Genomic DNA, 18728 nt, shown 5'->3' with positions numbered 1-18728 from the left:
ATCGTAAGTATTTGAAATGTTTTGCCTTTATTTGGCACCAAATTTTGCCTTTATTGAATGTTTTTGTCTTTGCTCTTCTACACTGAAACTTAATGTAAATGATAGTGAGCTGTGGTTGGTTGGTTTTATGGTGTTGGCTAGTCCTCTGCTTATTTATATGTAGTTTGTCATAGAGATAGGTGAGTGTCCTATAGCTCATTTAGACACAGCACACATTTAAAGGTTGAAGCTTGTTTTATTCCAGTATGTGTTACATTGCTTCATGAATTCACTGCCACTTCTTTTGTGTTTGTGGAATGCTGCATGTTTTTGTGTATGTGTGTGTGCGGTCAGGTTTTTGATAAAAGAAAAACAACATAACAAAACCTGGTTTAGCCGGTTTGTTCCTCTCAATGTCAACCAAATAGTTTTCCCTGCTGTGTATGATGACTGAGGAATGTTGGAAACTGTATCTCTCTGGCTTCCAAATCACCAGAAAATTTTCCCTGATGATTTGTTTTAATCAACAAAGTTTGGCTTATTTTAAAGTCACCTTAACATTACTTGAACGACCACTAATGAGATTGTTTTAGCAGTGTTTATGTCTATTAATGCTGAGTCATTGAAGACCCAGGAATAAAAAAGTCACAATTTTGATCTGTAAGCCAATAAACTGAAAAAAAAGACATGATGTAATGATTAATAGCTGATAATAGAGGTAGGCCAATACTGTGTGCAGAAATTAGCATTTATTTCTTTTATCAGCCAATATGCGCATTAATTAGTTCATTCAGCAGCCATGCCTTGAGATCATGTGCAGCACATGTTTAGCATTTCTCTCTATTTGCTTTGTCATAATTGTTTTCCTTAAGTGTTTATATTGAGACTTGCATTTGGTATCACTTTTTCATTTTTATCATGTAAACAGAGGTAGAAAAATAGATTTTAGCTTAAAGACCTCAACGGCACATAATGGTTTAGTCTGATGCCAAAATAATCATCATTAAAAATACCCTGTAGTTTATAGAATTAACTTTATTGATCTCAAAATGGAGAAATTTACTTGTGATATCAGCATTTATGAACAACAGAAGGAAAAGGTACATGAAGTATATACAGTATATCCAGATATATACAGTCGATGGTAAAAATAAAAATAAAGGAGAGATTTAAGGTGATTTATATATATATATATATATATATATATATATATATATATATATATATATATATATATATATATATATATATATATATGTATATATATGTATATATATGTATATATATATATATATATATATATACACAGTATGTTACAGTAAAATGGTGGCAGGTAAAGTGCCGTTTCTGGTTTGTTAAATAGATATATAGTATACAATATTGCAGTGTTATTACACCAGTTCAGTGGCATTGTAAAGTCTGGTTGATTTCTAATTAATAAGATTTAGTATGTTGAATGAAATAACAGGTGGCACTGTGGTCTGTAAAACAAGCTTTCCTGATTCTCTGAATCACTCAGGTTCTGTTCTAGAGGGGAATCACTAGAAAAAGCTCTGCTCTCTGATGTAAACACGCTGCTGCTTTGATGTCTCCCCTCTTTTCAGCCCAGTATTTACAAAGGGTCTGCTTTCCCTTATCTCTACAAACAGACCTTAGTGCCTCTGCTGCCATTTCCACCCCATCATATGCATGGTATTACCACCACCAACCACAGACGCTCATGCCCTTTGGAGTTAGAGCAGAACAATGCTCTTCTCTCTGTCCTTTCACACCAAGTCTTCAACAGTGGTGGTCCTTTAGAGCACCATGTCCTCTTCCATCACTCCCTGCCTTTATGTCGCACTGCTAGAGTTGAGAGCAATTGGTGGAGGAGGAGTTATGGCTGTAGGACAAAAGGAGAGTAGTGGGCAGTGAAACACATTTGCTTCGTCCTTTTAGGTCTCAGTATGGTTGAGAGTACTGGAACATGAAAGGACTGATGTGCCAATAGATTCATGTTTTGGTTAAAATAAAATTAGCATTAAATAAAGCTTAAGCAAAAGTTTAGGGCTGCAACTACAGATTATTTCGCTAATCGATTAAACTTTTGGCTATTATTTTCGTGTTAACTGATAAATAATCTAACAGCAAATGGTTCCCTTAAGATTTTTTTTACAGAACTCAAACCAGGTGAAAAATAAAACTTTTCCGGATTGAGCAGATTGACAGAAGAAACATCTTAAATGCAAAAAAATTATATAACTTTTTTATAATTTTGGTATAAGTACTGCTCTACGTGATTCACTCTGTCAGTTAAAGGCATGTTTTAGAGTTTCAATACTCCAGTTAACGATTAATAGATTACCAAATTAGTTGCCGATAATTTCAATAATCAATTAATCACGATTAATCTGATTAACTACCATTTACAACTTGAATATTCTTTGACTAAAAATACTCAATTCCAGCTCTGCTTTTATTATTTTAGGGTCATGATGTAAAAGTGTCAGCTTTCATCCGTAGCATCAAAGATTTAAATTTTATTTATTTTAATTTTAAAAGTAAAAAGCAGCTCATAGCCTCTATCTACCAGTTTCTAGGCCACACTTTTAACAGCTGTTTGACTTTTCTAATAGTAAATATCTGAGATAACTAGGTTCTTTTTTTAGCTCAATCCAAATAAATCTTCCATACAAAGATAAAACAGTCATGGTTAAAACTTTGATCTTTTAAAGTTTCGCTCAGTTCCAGACGCAGCAACCACAGCGTTTTGATCTACAGAGTTATAAGCTATAAATTCTGGAGAACCGCTCTCTTATTTTTCTCTCTAGTTGTTAGTTGAATATAGCATAAGCTGTAGTTGATTGTTTACTTATGCATTATAATAAACAACTTAGATGGCAATTAATCTCGTCTACCACTCAGAGAGGGTTGGCCAGATTGATAGATTTTTATTCAATAAATGTGTGTTTAAAATTCAATAACCGGTTGATCTTGTTTCTCTAACAGAGTTGAGAGCCTACAGAGGTTTGGTGTTAAACACACAGGATATTAAAAGCATTTTCAAAATTTAAACAGCTGACATAACCTTCTAACAGTCTAATGTTTCCCTCAGGTTTTGTTTTTAAAGGGCGTCTATTATTAATTTCCGTCTTCCTTGTGTTTTTTTTTTTTTTTTTAACCAAACCTGTTTGTGAATAAACTTGCTTTCCTCCACTTAGAATTGAGCCTATGCATATTTTTAAGTCGGACGATGCTAACTTCTCTCGGTTAATCAGACTAATGCGTTGTGAAAAATAGTTGGTAGTTGATTCCACCCTAGACAATATCATCAAAAAGTACAGCCACAGAACAAGCACAACACGCTATACACAACATATTTCACTTACAAATATTCTAATGTAAGGCGGGAACTCTCAAAAAGACTTCTTGAGATCTTACATGAGTTTAGAGTAAATAAACACGGCCGACGAGGTAGAGGCAATGGCGATATTTTGTGGACTAACTTTGTAGAAAAAAAACATTAGAAAAAGAAAAGATAGAAGCAGCAGTAGGGAGTTTTGAGAAAACTGTGAACTTGGCCTGAAAATATGAGGAAGCACTGCTTCCATGTTTCCCCTCCCACTTGTTCTGATCTGCGCTATATATATATATATATATATATATATATATATATATATATATATATATATATATATATATATATATATATATATATATATATATATATATATATATATATATTAGGGTTGTCACAATACTAAACTTTTCAACTCGATACCGATACTAAGGAAAATACTCGATACTCGATACCATTTTTTCCATACCACAAGGATAAAAACAAAGACTCCAAAATTCTACAGAAATATTTTCATTAATAAATAAAATACAATAAATAAATACAATGAACAATAAGAACAATATTTTGAAGTTGTTTGCTGTGCACAATATTAAGCAAGCTTGATAAAAAACTTATAAAATTAAAATTAAGTGCTCCTTCCTTGGCTTTGCTTTGCACACATAACAATGACACTAGCCAAACTGGTTAAGAAACAAAGCACTGTAGCACTGTATCGATACTTTTAAAAACGAGTATTGTATCCGGATACAACATTTTGGTATCTATACTTTTTTGAGTCTCGATACTTTTGACAACCCTAATATATATACTCATTGTCGTCGTGGGATGATGTGCACCACATCTCCAACTCCTTTTGGAGATGTGGGTGGAGCTGCTATGTAGAGTCAACTATTGCTGAGGATTGCTAAAACAGAACCAATGACCAAATTAACATTTATGTGAGGTAAATCTCTTGATGCCAAAATAACCCTTTAGAAATGTTGAAAGCTCTCAGAAGCTCCCAAAAGTTCATTTTGCATAATATAGCCCCTCCAGGGGTGTCTGAGAAGGAAAATGTTCAAAAATGTTCAAAATTGCCTAATTTTACATAATAGGTGATTAGGAATTTTGGGAAAAAAATGGAAAAGGTGAGTTGTGTTTCGATTGCTCATTTACACAATGGCACAATTTTTCTCTGAGAGTAGCTACATGCCCAAAATTTTCCCCTATCTAATCTAAATTTTGGTTGATCGGAAATTCAAAATCTCTGTTTACCGCCTGTTTAATAAACAAATCGTTCTTGTTCTCATCATCTTTTTGCGACTTTCCTTCACATTCCTTTTTTTGGGGTTCTTCAGTTGTGTCGTTTCATGTAGTTTTCAGTTAGAGAACTTTGTTGCATCATACTTTTGATTTTGGTGAATATTTCAGTTAAGGGCTGAGCAGTATCTTATGCTAAACACAAACGCGTGTTTATCCGCACATTACATTTAGAGCCACCTCCTCCACCAAGGACCAGGTGCCATTTAATAAAGGATTAGGAGTAAAAAGAAAAACGGAATTCTGACATTGCACAAATGCGCACTGGAGATGATTTTACTCCAAAGATGAACATGGCCAATGAGAACGTGGATCAGCAAAAAACACATCTCTTTGCACTTGGACCGAAAATGGATTAGAATCTTCAGTCTGACATGTTTAGATGAAACATTTAGGATCTGATTAGACCTTTAATCCAGTTGTTTCTATTCAAACATAGATAATGGTAGAATTTGGTACAAAATGCTCTGAACATGTCCCTTTCTCTGACGTTATGTGAACAAGTAAACTAGAATAGTTTATATAGATAAGACGAGACACCTGGGCAGTAAGAGGAAGCACAGCACGCTAACCACAGATAACCAAAATATCAATGCTAAAAATAGCAGATTTGAATCTAAGCATGTCCCTTTCCATTTCAATACACTGATGTTCTATAAATAGGGACTTAGATGATTAGAAACGTGATAAATTCAATATAGCAGGATGTTCTTTACAGTGAAGCAGAGCTTAGATTCCTGGTGGGAAAAACAATCAAACTTGAATAGTTATCAAAGTTGATAATGACAATTCTGTTTCCATATGTGTTTGAGTGGATCCACAGGACATGGTTTCCACATCTGTGAGTGATTTAACCACCAGCGTGTGACGTCCTATTTTGTGGGTTGTATCTCCGTCGCTCCTTTTTAATTTGGTCCTATTCACTTAAACGCTTTGGGAGTGTTTCTCTTTTTAGTAGCTGTTTAACAGAAGAGGAAAAAAAAAAAAATTATCAAGAGAGAAAAATGAAGAACTAAAATGATACCTTTTAGACGTAGAGCATCAAAGAGCATTGCGTCTCTCTCCATCGTCTTTTTTTTTTGTCCACATGTGGTTAAACGTAGGCAACCTGGATTACTCAATTGAGGGTAATTCTAATTTCTCTTTAAGAATCATAGTCAACCGTATTCAAAGTATGTTTTCTAGTCTAAATTCAACGAATAGTAAAATAATAAAAGTATAATGAAGTGTTTGAGATTTAAAACTGTAGGTTTGGCAGAGTTATTAATAACTCTGGAATAGGGTTGTCACGATACTAAACTTTTCAACTCGATACCGATACTAAGGAAAATATTCGATACTCGATACCATTTTCGATACCACAAGGATAAAATTTCAACAGAAATATTTTGAATAATAATTAAAATACAATAAATAAATACAATAAACAATAAGAACAACATTTTGAGGTTGTTTGCTGTGCACAGTATTTAGCAAGCTTGATAAAAAACTTACAAAATTAAAATTAAGTTTTCCTTACTTGGCTATGCTTTGCACACATAACAATGACACTAGCCAAACCGGTTAAGAAACAAAAATAATTCTCAGCAGCTGCAACTGTTACAAAAAAAGTCTGAAACTGAAAAGTGCACAGAATTATTCAATCACAGTGTTCAGAAAGTGCATTTTCCTCTATTCTGCACTTTAGATGAATGACTGTTTAGGTGTGACTGGTACTCGATACTTTTGAAAATTAGTATTGTATCCGGATACAACATTTCAGTATCGATACTTTTTTGAGTATCGATACTTTTGACAACCCTACTCTGGAAGCAGCATCAATGCTTACTATGCTGTTGCATTGTTTCCTGTCTTGTCATGTTTTCCTTTTTTTATTATGTGACTGAGATTTTGTGGAGCATGAATTCCTGTCATAAAGTTTGCATGCCACTTGCTGTGCATGTTTAATTAAATTCTATTGAGATTTATTTATATAGAGCCAATTCAAAGCACACGTCATCTCTGGGCACTTTACAGAGATAAACAGTCAGACTGGTTAAAGGTTTCTGTCAAGGAAAACCTGTTGATTGCAACCAGTCGTTGCTTGCAGCAACGAGTGGGACATGTGGGAGGTGTCGGGAAACATTTGCATTCATTAGATTGTTATTTGTGGTTTTCTAGTGTACCATTACCGGATATGTTACCTTACCTTGATGTAACTGACACGCACAGTTATTAGTTCCACCTTCAACGTTTACCAGCCACCATTCCCAATGAGTAAACTATCTGCACAGCAAAAGAATAGACTCACCTATTATGTCACCTTTTTTTTTTTTTTTTTTTACTGATGATCTGAAGAGCTGCTATATCTCTGTGTATTTTGTGTCCCCCTTTAAATGGGAGTTATTTTGATGCTCCCTGCTTGCACAGCTTAATGCTGTAAAAAAACTAAACTTTACATTTAAAGTCCTGATGGGCCGCTGTAGATGGGTCAAATTGCGTCACATCAGATTCTGTATTTGATCAGAGAATAGTGAAGCTAGAATGCCGAAGTGTAAGTTGGTTTCCCTGAAGACAAAAAAAAACCTAATTCCTCCTTCTTACTGCTTTTCTACTCTTCACAACTCAGCAGAGATGGCAAAAGTACTCACTTTCCGTACTTGAGTAAAAGTACAGATACTTGTGTTAAAAAGATACTCTGGTAAAAGTGGAAGTACTGATTAAACTTCTTTACTCAAGTAAAAGTAACAAAGAACATGCTTGTAAATTTACTTAAAGTATAAAAGTAAAAGTAGAAACCACTTTTTTCATGCCGTTGCCTACATTTTAAATGGATGTCTGCCAATAGAACTAGATCTCCGTTGTGTTCATTTTCAATCATCTCGTCGTCCATACTGCTATGCTAACGCCACCGCCACCAAGCTGCAATGATTTGCCGCGAATGAATACCGCCAAATCTGTCGATTCATCTTGTAGTGGTGCATCAAATGCAACGTAGATTCCCATCCAATTAAATTGAATTTGGTATTGATGACGTGAAAAATAATAACGGTAACTCCATTGAAATGATTCAAAACGAAAGTAACGAGCCAATTTTTAAAAATGTAAGGAGTAGAAAGTACAGATATTTGTGTAAAAATGTAAGGAGTAGAAGTAAAAAGTCGCCATAAAAATAAGTAGTAAAGTAAAGTAAAAATATCAGAAAAATCTACTTCAGTACAGTAACGAAGTATTTGTACTTCGTTACTTCCCATCTCTGCCACTCAGTACAGATTAGCAAAGACACATGTTCCTTTTTTGATTAAATAAAGCCCAGAGTACTGCATACTATGTTTAAAAAGTGAGCTCCTAGTTGTGTTCCTGACTTGTTTTTTTCTCAATGACTGGATGTATGCATATGAGCAGCACACTGTGTTTAAGTTCAAACACATCTGCAATCTGCTAGTATAAGGTTTGTTATGCATTTAGATATAAGGCAAAGACAAAAGCCTAACCTTTTAACCCTCAGACTGACAGCTCTGTGCTTTACATCTACTGGCTATGAAATTACAGCATGCCTCACATTTCCACCTTGGTTAAGGTTCTCATGATTTTCCTGCCGTGTTTGGAGGTCTTATCTGGTAAGCAAAATCTCCTGGCTTACAAGAAGGGAAAAAAAGCCTTGTAAGATGATGTGACATCCACCGCTGTGAGGAGAAAATGGGTTATGCTGCCTTTAATGTGTTATACTGAAGAAATCTGGGGCTCACTTACAGCAATTCTAGGTTTCTGGTGGAAGTGGCAAACAAAATCGTTTAAAATCACATTGCATGGGTTACACACACACAAAAAAAATCAATCAAATTGATGAAACTTTATTTGAGTCTTGAGTAAGACCTAAATAACATAAGGGAGATGACACTGTCTTTGAATGATGATGAACTTGATTGCTTCATCTGCACCAAATTTGCCTGTTTCTGTTCTTGGCTGTGCTAAGTGCCTGCAGGGGAGAAGTCCCATGGGGTTTTCAGTAATATGATCCCCTCACCTTCTGCTTATCTTGGTTAATTTCATAGTTCCTTTTCAGAAAGATTTTATCAACTATTTTAATGATTCCATCTTTTGTGTTTTGTTCTTTGGGTGTTTTTGAAGACAAACTACAGAAACCTGTATGAGTCTGCAAGAAGGGGCAGAGCAGACTGTTTTTTTCTGAGAAAGCTTAGCTCCTTCAATGTTTGCAGATCGTCTATTACTCTTTTGTGAAGAATTGAATCTCTTCTGCCAACATATTTTGGGTTGCAGCATCAGATCAAATGTACGGAAGAGGATTAGGGCCACTGAAAAAAAAAAAGTTAACTGATTTTTTTTTTTAATTTTATTTCAGTATAGTATGGGGAAAAAAGTCAGAATTCTGACTTTAATCTCTTTTTTATTGTCAGAATTCAGTCAGAATTCTAAAATTAAAGTCAGAATTCTGAAATTAAAGTCAGAATCTGACTTTTTTCCCATACTAAACTGAAATAAAATTTAGTTAACTTTTCTTTTTTTTTTTTCCCACTGGCCCTAATCCTCTTCCGTACAAATGACTTCAAGAAGCTATTAAAAAAATGTCAGTTCTGTTCCGGCAACTCCCCTAGAACCTGTGGAGATGATTATACAAAAAAGGAAACTGGAAAAGGATTCTGTAAAATCCTCAGATGTTCTTTTCAGAGGACTGTTGAACAACTTTTTTTATAACTCTTTTTGTACGGTGACCTTGAATGTCTAGAAAGGCGGCTTTTAAAAATAATATATATTTATTATTATTATTATTATCAACAGTGTCCTTAGTCAGAACCTTCTACAGACCCGCTGTAATACAGGCCACTGCAGGAGGTCCTTTCTGCTTACAGCTATTAACATCTACAATTACTACTTCAAGAAACCCCTATTAAAATTACAGCAACATTTCATTTCTTCAAGATCAACAAAGTTTTTTGGAACCGTTTTTTAAATAGTAGCTTCTTTAAGTGTTAAGCTAAAGGGATCCATGCTAACTTAAGCCTCTTGTTTTAATAAAACTATTTTGTCATCTTACAACCTTAAAGTTTAAAAAATGTAACAGAATTTTCTTTAAAAAAAATTTTTATTTCAGAAAACACAATCTATTTGTATCATAGTCTGGGTGAACCTTTTTCTGCTAAGCAAAGAATAAAAATCACATCTCCAGATAATTAACTTCTTAGTTTTTATATTTTCAGATAAAAACACGTGGAGAAAAAGTGAGAGGATTTCTCTTTGATGTTTCATCAGACAGCCAGAAGCAAATCTTTTATAGACGTTTACTCTGTAATCGCTTTAATGATCATTAGGTATAATTATAAGACTACTTAATGAGATCCTCATGTGATAATGTCTGTTTTAATTTGTCAGTGAAACTTTCATCACAGCAGTGGCCTCAGCTCAGGCGGGGCAATGAGGCAGCATGAGCGGTTTGAGTGAACCTGCACACTCACACTCCGACCTGCCTCATGTATGTAAACCAGATGCCTAGCTTTCCTCATACTACTTATTATGGGGGGTGTGCAGCTCTCCGCTTATAGCAACAAGCTTTAGGTACAGCAAATCCTCTACTCAAGCAGATCAAAGAGTTGGAAAGATGACTACAGGGTTCATTCATGCTTGTGACTCATGTCTAATCGTAAGCAGAATAATCAGATGTTGCATTAAGGCTGGGTGATATGACCTCAAATCAATATCATGATAAACTGGACAGTTTTACCTCAATAACGATAAATGCTCCTCTATCTGAAAATAAAGACATGTGGAGGAAATGCAGTAGACCTATTTTTCATTGATTTATTGACCAAATCACATTACATATTACTTTCAATGAAAAAAAAGTCTTGTAACGATTCAATTAAATTCAATTTATTCATATAGCGCCAATTCACAACACATGTCATCTCAAGGTAACCTGACTCTGCCAGATGGATTTGCTTCGCATATCCATCTGGAAACCTTCCGTTGAAGTAATGTTGGGAAGGGTGAAAATACTGGTTATCTGATTGGCCTATGTTGGTGATAGATGGGCCAAATAAATCAATCAGATCAACGAAGCATATGACGTACTGACAGAGCGACGACGAAAACACAACCACAAGCCAGGCTACTCTTGCCGAAATCAGTCAGGAGTAGAGCAAAAACATCTTTTTCTCTGAGAAAAGCCTCCAGAGCAGTGTTTTGCTCTTCTTTCAGTGAAGAAATACTCTGTAATTCAGATAAAACTTGCCCGATAGCCACGCTAGTTTCATCGGCTGAAGCTGCCATGTTCTTTAGACTGAAATGTCGCGCTCCTCGTGTCACACCTCAACCCGCCTCAAAGCCAACGCTGATTGGACGTTTGTTTGGTGAACGGCTCCAAATTTTCTTTAACGGAGAGTAGCCAGACTGATCTGCGAGTGAAACCTTGAAAGCTCTCGAGATCAGGATGGTCTCACGAGGCTAATCTCAAGGCACTTTACAGAAACAATTCAGTTAAATTTATTCAAAGTTTTCTGTCTAAAGAAAAATAGTTGATTGCATCGAATCATTGACTCGAAATTCATCCATGTTTAAAGATTCAACAATGTCTCATTGAACAGGACAAAAATGTAGTAGTAGCAGAGAAGAAAATGTTCTCTTGTGAACGTTTTTGTGCATAAGTGATGGAGACTTTTGCACATCTTTGAACTCAACAGCATAGTCGTGCTGTAGGTGGTGGAGGTTGGCTATGCTACTTTGGGTCGTCCCAACAGTTTTGAGACAAACTTTGCATTTTGGTGCTCTTTTACTCAACATCTATGGCGTAATTTTTGTGCTACTGAACTGAGCCACAGTGAGAATTATGTGAATTGTTTAAGCTCGCACATTCTCACTCAAAAGCTGTCTGCCAAGCACTCAACACAGTGCATACTCAGCTTCATCTCTGCAAGCTGCTTCACTGGCCTCATCTGCCATTCTCTTTGTTTACGCTTTTGACTGGATGGGTGGAGTCACGTTATTACCCACATGCTGCAGTGTCTTAAAGGGGAATGAAAATACTAAGTAACTCTTGTAAGTAACACCAGAAATGCTATGAAATCTAACTTTTGGGTTGATCTGTATGTCTTTTTTTCTTTTTTATTCTCTCCTCTAATGGATAATTACTTATGGTAGGCCTCTGGCAAGTAAGGGTCTGCAAGCACGTGTGCAGCAGAGTCTCATATGTCTCTTAGTTTTGAGCTTGGCAGGCTGCAGCTGTATTGCATATTAAGAACATAAATTATACACAAAGCCTGAGACAGAATTTGCCTCAGAAAAAAAAACAAAACTGTGAATGGCTCCCCTTACAAGACAGCTGCAATCTTCTTCCACACAAACTGTAATCACACAGTTAAAGCCTAGCATTTTTCTCTTGGACAAAATGTTTTACCCCGGAGTAATGTTCAGTCTATTTTAGCCAGCTAAAACAAACCTGTCATACTAAAGTCACTACATTTACTACATTTAGGAGTTTCTGGACGTCCCTCTCTATGTAGAGAGTCATTCTTCAACTCAGTTTATTGAGCATCTAGATTAATACGTGTTCAGTTAGTACTATTAAAAGTCAGTTACAGCATTATTGGCAGCTAAATATTAGAATAGGTCAAAGTAAATTTGCACCTATTTGACTAATGTAAGGTTTCTATGTCACTGATTCACACAATGGTTGGAGACTGCAAAGTCTTCCTGATCTACCCCCTTGTCCTTAGGCCTAAATTGGATTTAGGATTGGGTAAATATTGATTTAGTTTATTGTTTTTGTTGGAAATGTGAGGAGATAGTTTGTTCTTCACGTCGACTTCTGTAAGTTTCAGCCCTAATTAGCTTTAGCACATGCTCAACACCGATATAAGTTGAAACTTAAGACTGCTAAAGAACATGAGGATGTAGATCTGCCATTATCCAAGGAGAGGGGCACAGTGTCCTGTCACCCCCTCCCTAAAAGAGCACAGCACATAATCGTCTTTGTTCACAGTTGATGTCATTGCCTTTCTGCATGGAGTTTGCTTGTTCTCCCTGAGCATGCGTGGGTTCTCTCCGGGTACTCCGGCTTCCTCCCACAGTCCAAAAACATGACTGTTAGGTTAATTGGCTTCTCTAAATTGTTCTTAGGTGAGTGTGTGCGTGAATGGCTGTTTGTCCTGTGTGTCTCTGTGTTGACTGGTGACCTGTCCAGGGTGTACTCCTCTCGCCCATTGACTGCTGGAGATAGGCACCAGCACCCCTTGCGACCCCAATTGGGACAAGCGTGTCAGATAAAGGATGGATGGACATAGTTACCTATTCCTGTCCTTATGTGTCGCCAATCTAGTTTCAACTCTCTAATAAAATGCCAAACTTGAAGAATCTGTACAAAAAACTCTTCAAACACTGTCACAGACTCAAGCTGAGTCACATGTACTTGCATGCAGGTAAACACATTTGTTCCCACCAACAGACAGAGAGAGCAACTTTGGCAGGCAGGGGTGGAGTAACCATACGGTGCCCTTCCGTCAGGTTTTTCTAATGTGCATTTTTAAGTATAGTTTCAGAAAAGCTTGATCGAAACAGTAAAAATAAAAAATAAAATAAAAACCCGCCCCACCTTTGCAAACACTTTTTATGCTTGCTTGAGGTGTTTTTTTGGCTTTCTTGAAAAAAGGGCTAATGGCCAAAACAGGAGATGGAAACACTGTTTCGAATCAGCTCTAATGTAGTGAAATTTTACCTCACAGGTCTGATCAGCTGTTTCTTTCTCAGCTGCATCTTTGCGGATGTTCCTGTTATGTTAGTAAACATGGCTGGAAGCAGCATCGCCATTACTAGCTGACATGTTAGTAATGTCAAATCAATTACTGATCTGTGTTGTCTGTCAGTGCCAGGTCTCAGACTCCACTTCCTGTTTATTACAACCATGCATGATTATGTAATGTGGGCGACTACAAAAATTTTGTTTTGTTAATTTGCTTTATTCCAAAATGGAAACACTGCAAATGAGCTATTTTATTTATTTATTCTTTTTATAGTTCACTTAAATTTTGCATATCAGTTGGCCTGAAACACAGAGGAAGGTTCTGGAGGATTCCTAATCAGCTGGGCTGTTTTAAGCCAAGCTGACTGATGGTCAGTATGGCTTTTTCTGTAGCCCATAAAATACAGCTGTGTTGCTGCAGTCACAGATGGCTCAGCGTAATCTCAGCCTGATAGTAGCAGAGAAGAAGCAAAAGCTGATGGAAGATGGGAATAAGAAGCAGAAAATTGTTGCAGGACCCACAGAAAAATAAGATAAAAAATGTAGAGATTTACTGTGCAGGGCTGTGCTGGCAGAAGGTCTTTCCGAATGCCAACCCAGCATTATATTAATCTCTACAGATCCAAACACTGTAGTCCAAACCTTGGCTTTTTAACATCTGATAACAGGCCATAAAATGATTAATTTAAGAGCCAGCATGTATTTCAGGATATAGCTTTGGTTTTGTCCCTTAGTTCCATAACTGTGCTTTTTAAAATAAGCTTCTTGTTTGCTTTTTGAAACTGAAAGTATTTTGCATTCCTATCATGGAATACATACTGCAATTAAAATGTTTTTGTTAAATAGGGTCCCATTTTTAGATAGAAGACCTCTCCAAACCAAGCTCCTGGGCTGAGTTTAAACCCTGACCCTACCCTGTCTGTCTTTAAATAGGCCAAATAAAAAAAGAAAAAGAAAAAGGTGGACAAAAATACCCTGCAGTGATCAAGAAAAGGATGGAAAGAGAGACACAGATAAAAGATAAAGAAATATATATATATCAAAATCCAAAGACAATTAATAAAGATGTTTTTAATTGTTTCTCTTTAAGAGAAGTTGTTCTTTAAAAATGGATCAGCTTATCTGTCATTCTATTTAAACTATGTGTCCTTGATTTCCCAAGAACGTTTGAGCAGCATAATAAACCCAAATCATACTGTATTCATCCAAAGATCTGGTTCTTTGTTAACTGCATATAGAGTAAATCTGTAATTTGTTTAACAGTTGCTTTCTTCTGGAGCTAGTTTGAAATTTTTGGTAACAGTGTGGAAGGAATTTATGCATGTGTTTATCTGTGTGTGAATGTGTGCATGGTGACATGTGACACCAGTGTGTCTGACACACAGGGGAGAACGTTCACTCCATGAATTTCAGCATTTTTTGAGCTTAAGAGCCAAAACTTTTGAGTGGGAGTTTGAGCTGCTGAACTAATCAGTAATCTATGTTTTCACTACTTCTTAAGAGCAAAACCTAAAGACAGGCTCTAAGCTTCATTTTTTTTTAGAGTTAATTGAGGTATCAATGAGGAAACATGTATTTAGTTTTTTACCCTTTTTCTGAAATATTCATTTCAGAATCAGAAAAAGCTTAAAGGCCAATTAGTATTTTACAAGTGCAATTTTTTTATTTTTTTTTTTGTGAGACGGTTTTACACAGGGACATGCTACGGAAGAGGATTAAGGCCACTGAAAAAAAACTAAACTGATTTTTAAATTTTATTTCAGTTTAACATGGGAAAAAGTCAGAATTCTGACTTTTTTCTCAAAATTCTGACTTCAATCTCAGAATTCTGACTTTTTTCTCAGAATTCTGAGATTAAAGTCAGAATTCTGACTGAATTTTGACAATAAAAAAAGTCAGAATTCTGACTTCAATCTCAGAATTCTGACTTTTTTCTCAGAATTCTGAGATTAAAGTCAGAATTCAGACTTTTTTTATTGTCAAAATTCAGTCAGAATTCTGAGAAAAAAGTCAGAATTCTGAGATTAAAGTCAGAATTCTGAGAAAAAAGTCAGAATTCTGACTTTTTTCCCATACTATACTGAAATAAAAAGAAAAAAAAAATCAGTTAACTTTTTTTTTTTTTTTCCAGTGGCCCTAATCCTGTTCCGTAGACATGCAGACAAAAAGTTGAAATGAATAACTTTGGAAATATATAAAAACAGAACCCAGGTATGCTGTATGCAGCTCCACCCTTAGGTTTAATAAGAAAGTTGGTAGATGTGGTCTAAATCTATGTGTAGAGCTTAAATTACCAAAGCATTTCATCCCTTACCAAACCTTTAAGACCTGAACACCGGACAAGATAATTATTGCAAGGTAACTAATGTTCAACCCAGCATTATTTAATAAAAGGATCGTATGAAGGCATTTCACTTAGAGCTGATTGTAAATGTGTACATGCAGCTCTGCTGTCTTTACATTTAAAAACCCCTGTTAGATACATAAATATATTATCTTTAATTTAGGGATGCACGATATTGGGATTTTTATTGGGATATCCGATATGCCGATATTTTAAAACTCATGTAGCCGATAACCGATATCGATACCGATATTAAAGCTGGACAAAAATAAGTAGTCATTGAAAATAGCAGTTTTGTTATCCATTTCTGACACTTTGAAAAATAATATACTCAAATATATTTTCATATGCTGATATCAAATTGATTTTTAAAAACGCGGTATCAATCTATTTTACTTTCAAAATCTCGTGAAATTTCATCGTTCTGTTACAAACTCTCGTGATATTTTGCAAATTCTTGTGAGATTTTGTTAGTAAAATAGATCGATACCGCGTCAATATATCAACATTTAATGTATCAATATTTTTTCGCTAGTCTTTAGAAGTTTTTAAGTCTGTAAAAAAGAAGCTTTTGAGGAAAAGGAAGAAGTAGTATTTTTTTCCTTTTTTAGACTTTAGAAACTCAAAAGCTGATCAAATATCGGGTTAAATATTGGTGGGTTGGCCGACGTCCGATATTCAGTTTTAAGGCCGATACCGATAGGGGGCCGATTATATCGTGCATCCCTACTTTAATTCTTATTATTTGTGGGATGTTGGAACAGGGATGAAAAATGTTAAATATAGTGGTGTGACCTAACCTTTAGCCTTACCTTGAGTTGTTTCTATTCATGCTGTGTGTGTCAGGATTTTAATCTGCATTGTGTGATATATGCAGCTGCAAGTGCGACTTCAACGAGGTAAACATACCTTTTCTTTCTTCCCTCCAGATATCTTCTGGATGGGAAGTTTTTGCATGGATTTGGTGCCTGGACACTTTCCTTATGATTCTTTTCCCTTTTTAGTTTACAGAACCGAATTTTAAGAAATAGTTTTTGGTCCATAAGGCTTCCTTCACATGTACTAATCCACATGTCCCTTTAAAAGTTGAAACAATTAATCGGATTAATTTTGATTAATCGATTATTGAAATAATCATCAGTTAATTTAGTAATTGATTAATCCTTAACTGGAGTGTAGAGACTCTAAAACATGCCTTTAGCTGACAGAGCAACTCGCCATGAGCAGCAATTATAATGAAAACGTAAAAAGAAATATGTAAACACTTTCCGTGCAAGATAGAAAAAAAAAATGCCCATCACTATGTTCTATTCAGATATCCTCAAGTGTAACGTTTTAGTTTCACTTGGTTTCTTTTTGGAAAAAGTATTCTGTAAGGAACCTTTGGGTATATGATTATTATTTAATTAATTGAAAAAATAATCAACAGATTAATCAATTTGCAAAATGACCGTCACTTGCAGCCCTAGATCCATCCGTGCATTTCCTCTTATTTTGAAACTTGCATGGTCTACTTTATTTTTTCCATATATGTCTTTCTATGTCTATCTTTCTATCTATCTTTTATTTTCTGTCCATCATCTGTCACAAATAGACTCAATTCATATTTCTCACCGATGATAAAGACGGGCTGCCCACCATGCTGCAGCAATTACTGCACTGACCAGGAAAGCTTGTATTTGCAGCAGAACACAGGATGCATGGATGAGGGTTAACATTCAACCTCATTTGAACTGTTTCCACATGTGCTTTACTTTAGGGAAATAATGATCCTCAACCTGTGGCACTTAAAAGCTTTTTGTTACCTGCACTCCGCTGTCTGTAGAAGGACAATCTCAGCTCTTGTCCTCCTTCATCAAGCTCTGTTATTCAGTAGAGATCAGTTTAATTCCTTTCATCAACAAATACCTCAAACTGTTAATGAATCGAAAAAGATGGAAAAGCTATGACCCCGACGTGATTTGAACACGCAACCTTCTGATCTGGAGTCAGACGCGCTACCGTTGCGCCACGAGGTCCTGCTGAATCACACGATATGGTCAGTAATATTACCCCAGTGGGAATAGAAACACTTGCCGTCTCTGTGATAGCGCTCTGAAAAACACTCACAGGCACATGCCTCCTCTTTGTCGTTTTCTCACTCTTCTCCCAACGCTGCGTTCCCTCGAGGGCAGTGGTCTTTGTGTGGTTTTTGACAGGAACAGACAACTTACTCTGCTACAAAGACATAAAGACAAAAAGACCTTCTGCTTGTCTATACGTGACACCACAACAACCTCTCTGTTTCCCTTCACCTCTGACACTAGATCATCCAGGCCGATACAAGAACAAGACAAAGAAGGCTTTCTTTTTAGGGGAATGAGGGAATATTTCAAAACTAAGCGACTGAGCAGGTTGCTGAAAAGGAACCGAATCACTCAATTATCACACGCATGTTCTCATACCTTCCTTATCGACTCAAGCTGCACCGCTTAATGCAAAATCCCTTTGAGTTTGTGACCGGATTTTGTCATCATTATGATTCTACCTTGATGTTTTAATGGACATGCAGCATGCTGCCAATGAAATAACTCAGTTATTTAGTTGAAACTCTTCAGAGATGTGTTTCTCCATAGTGTTGGAAACTAAAATGTGATTGACTGTTAGCGTTGCATGATAAAAGACAATCCTCCAAAGGAAATGATAGTAATTATTTCTATGACCATCTAGTTGATAGATATACATTTTGTTTTCATTCCTCTACTTCTCATCTGTGCTTCTATAGCAGGGCTAACCAATTAAAAATCAGTGGGTCAGAATACAGAACATTTTAATTATAATCTGTTACTTTAGATAGAATTTAACACTGGAATAAAAAGCAGGTTTTAATGCATCCTTGTTATACATTGAATTTTTGAATTAAAAAAAAAATCTGAAGCTTTTTTGAAGAAGAGAACAATCGTTAATTTTGGTATATAGACAATTTCCTGAATCACATTTTTTATAAAACACCTAAACTGACCGTTTTCTTTTTTCTGTCTTAATGAGAGCAGTGG

General features: G+C 35.7%; 1 protein-coding gene and 1 non-coding gene across 4 annotated transcripts in view; one reads left to right on the top strand and one right to left on the bottom strand.

The window, feature by feature from the left end:
- Positions 1-18728, top strand: part of LOC119787944 (partitioning defective 3 homolog) — a 502126-nt gene that overhangs the window by 30089 nt on the left and 453309 nt on the right. The window lies entirely within an intron of this gene.
- trnaw-cca lies at positions 17640-17711 on the bottom strand. Its single transcript has one exon. It is a non-coding gene; the product is annotated as a tRNA-Trp (tRNA).

The sequence above is a fragment of the Cyprinodon tularosa genome, unplaced genomic scaffold (genome assembly GCF_016077235.1).
Source record: "Cyprinodon tularosa strain WSP-4 unplaced genomic scaffold, ASM1607723v1 ctg306, whole genome shotgun sequence".
NCBI lineage: Eukaryota > Metazoa > Chordata > Actinopteri > Cyprinodontiformes > Cyprinodontidae > Cyprinodon > Cyprinodon tularosa.
Note: the sequence above shows the minus strand (reverse complement) of the source record. Positions and strands in the feature narration are given on the sequence as shown.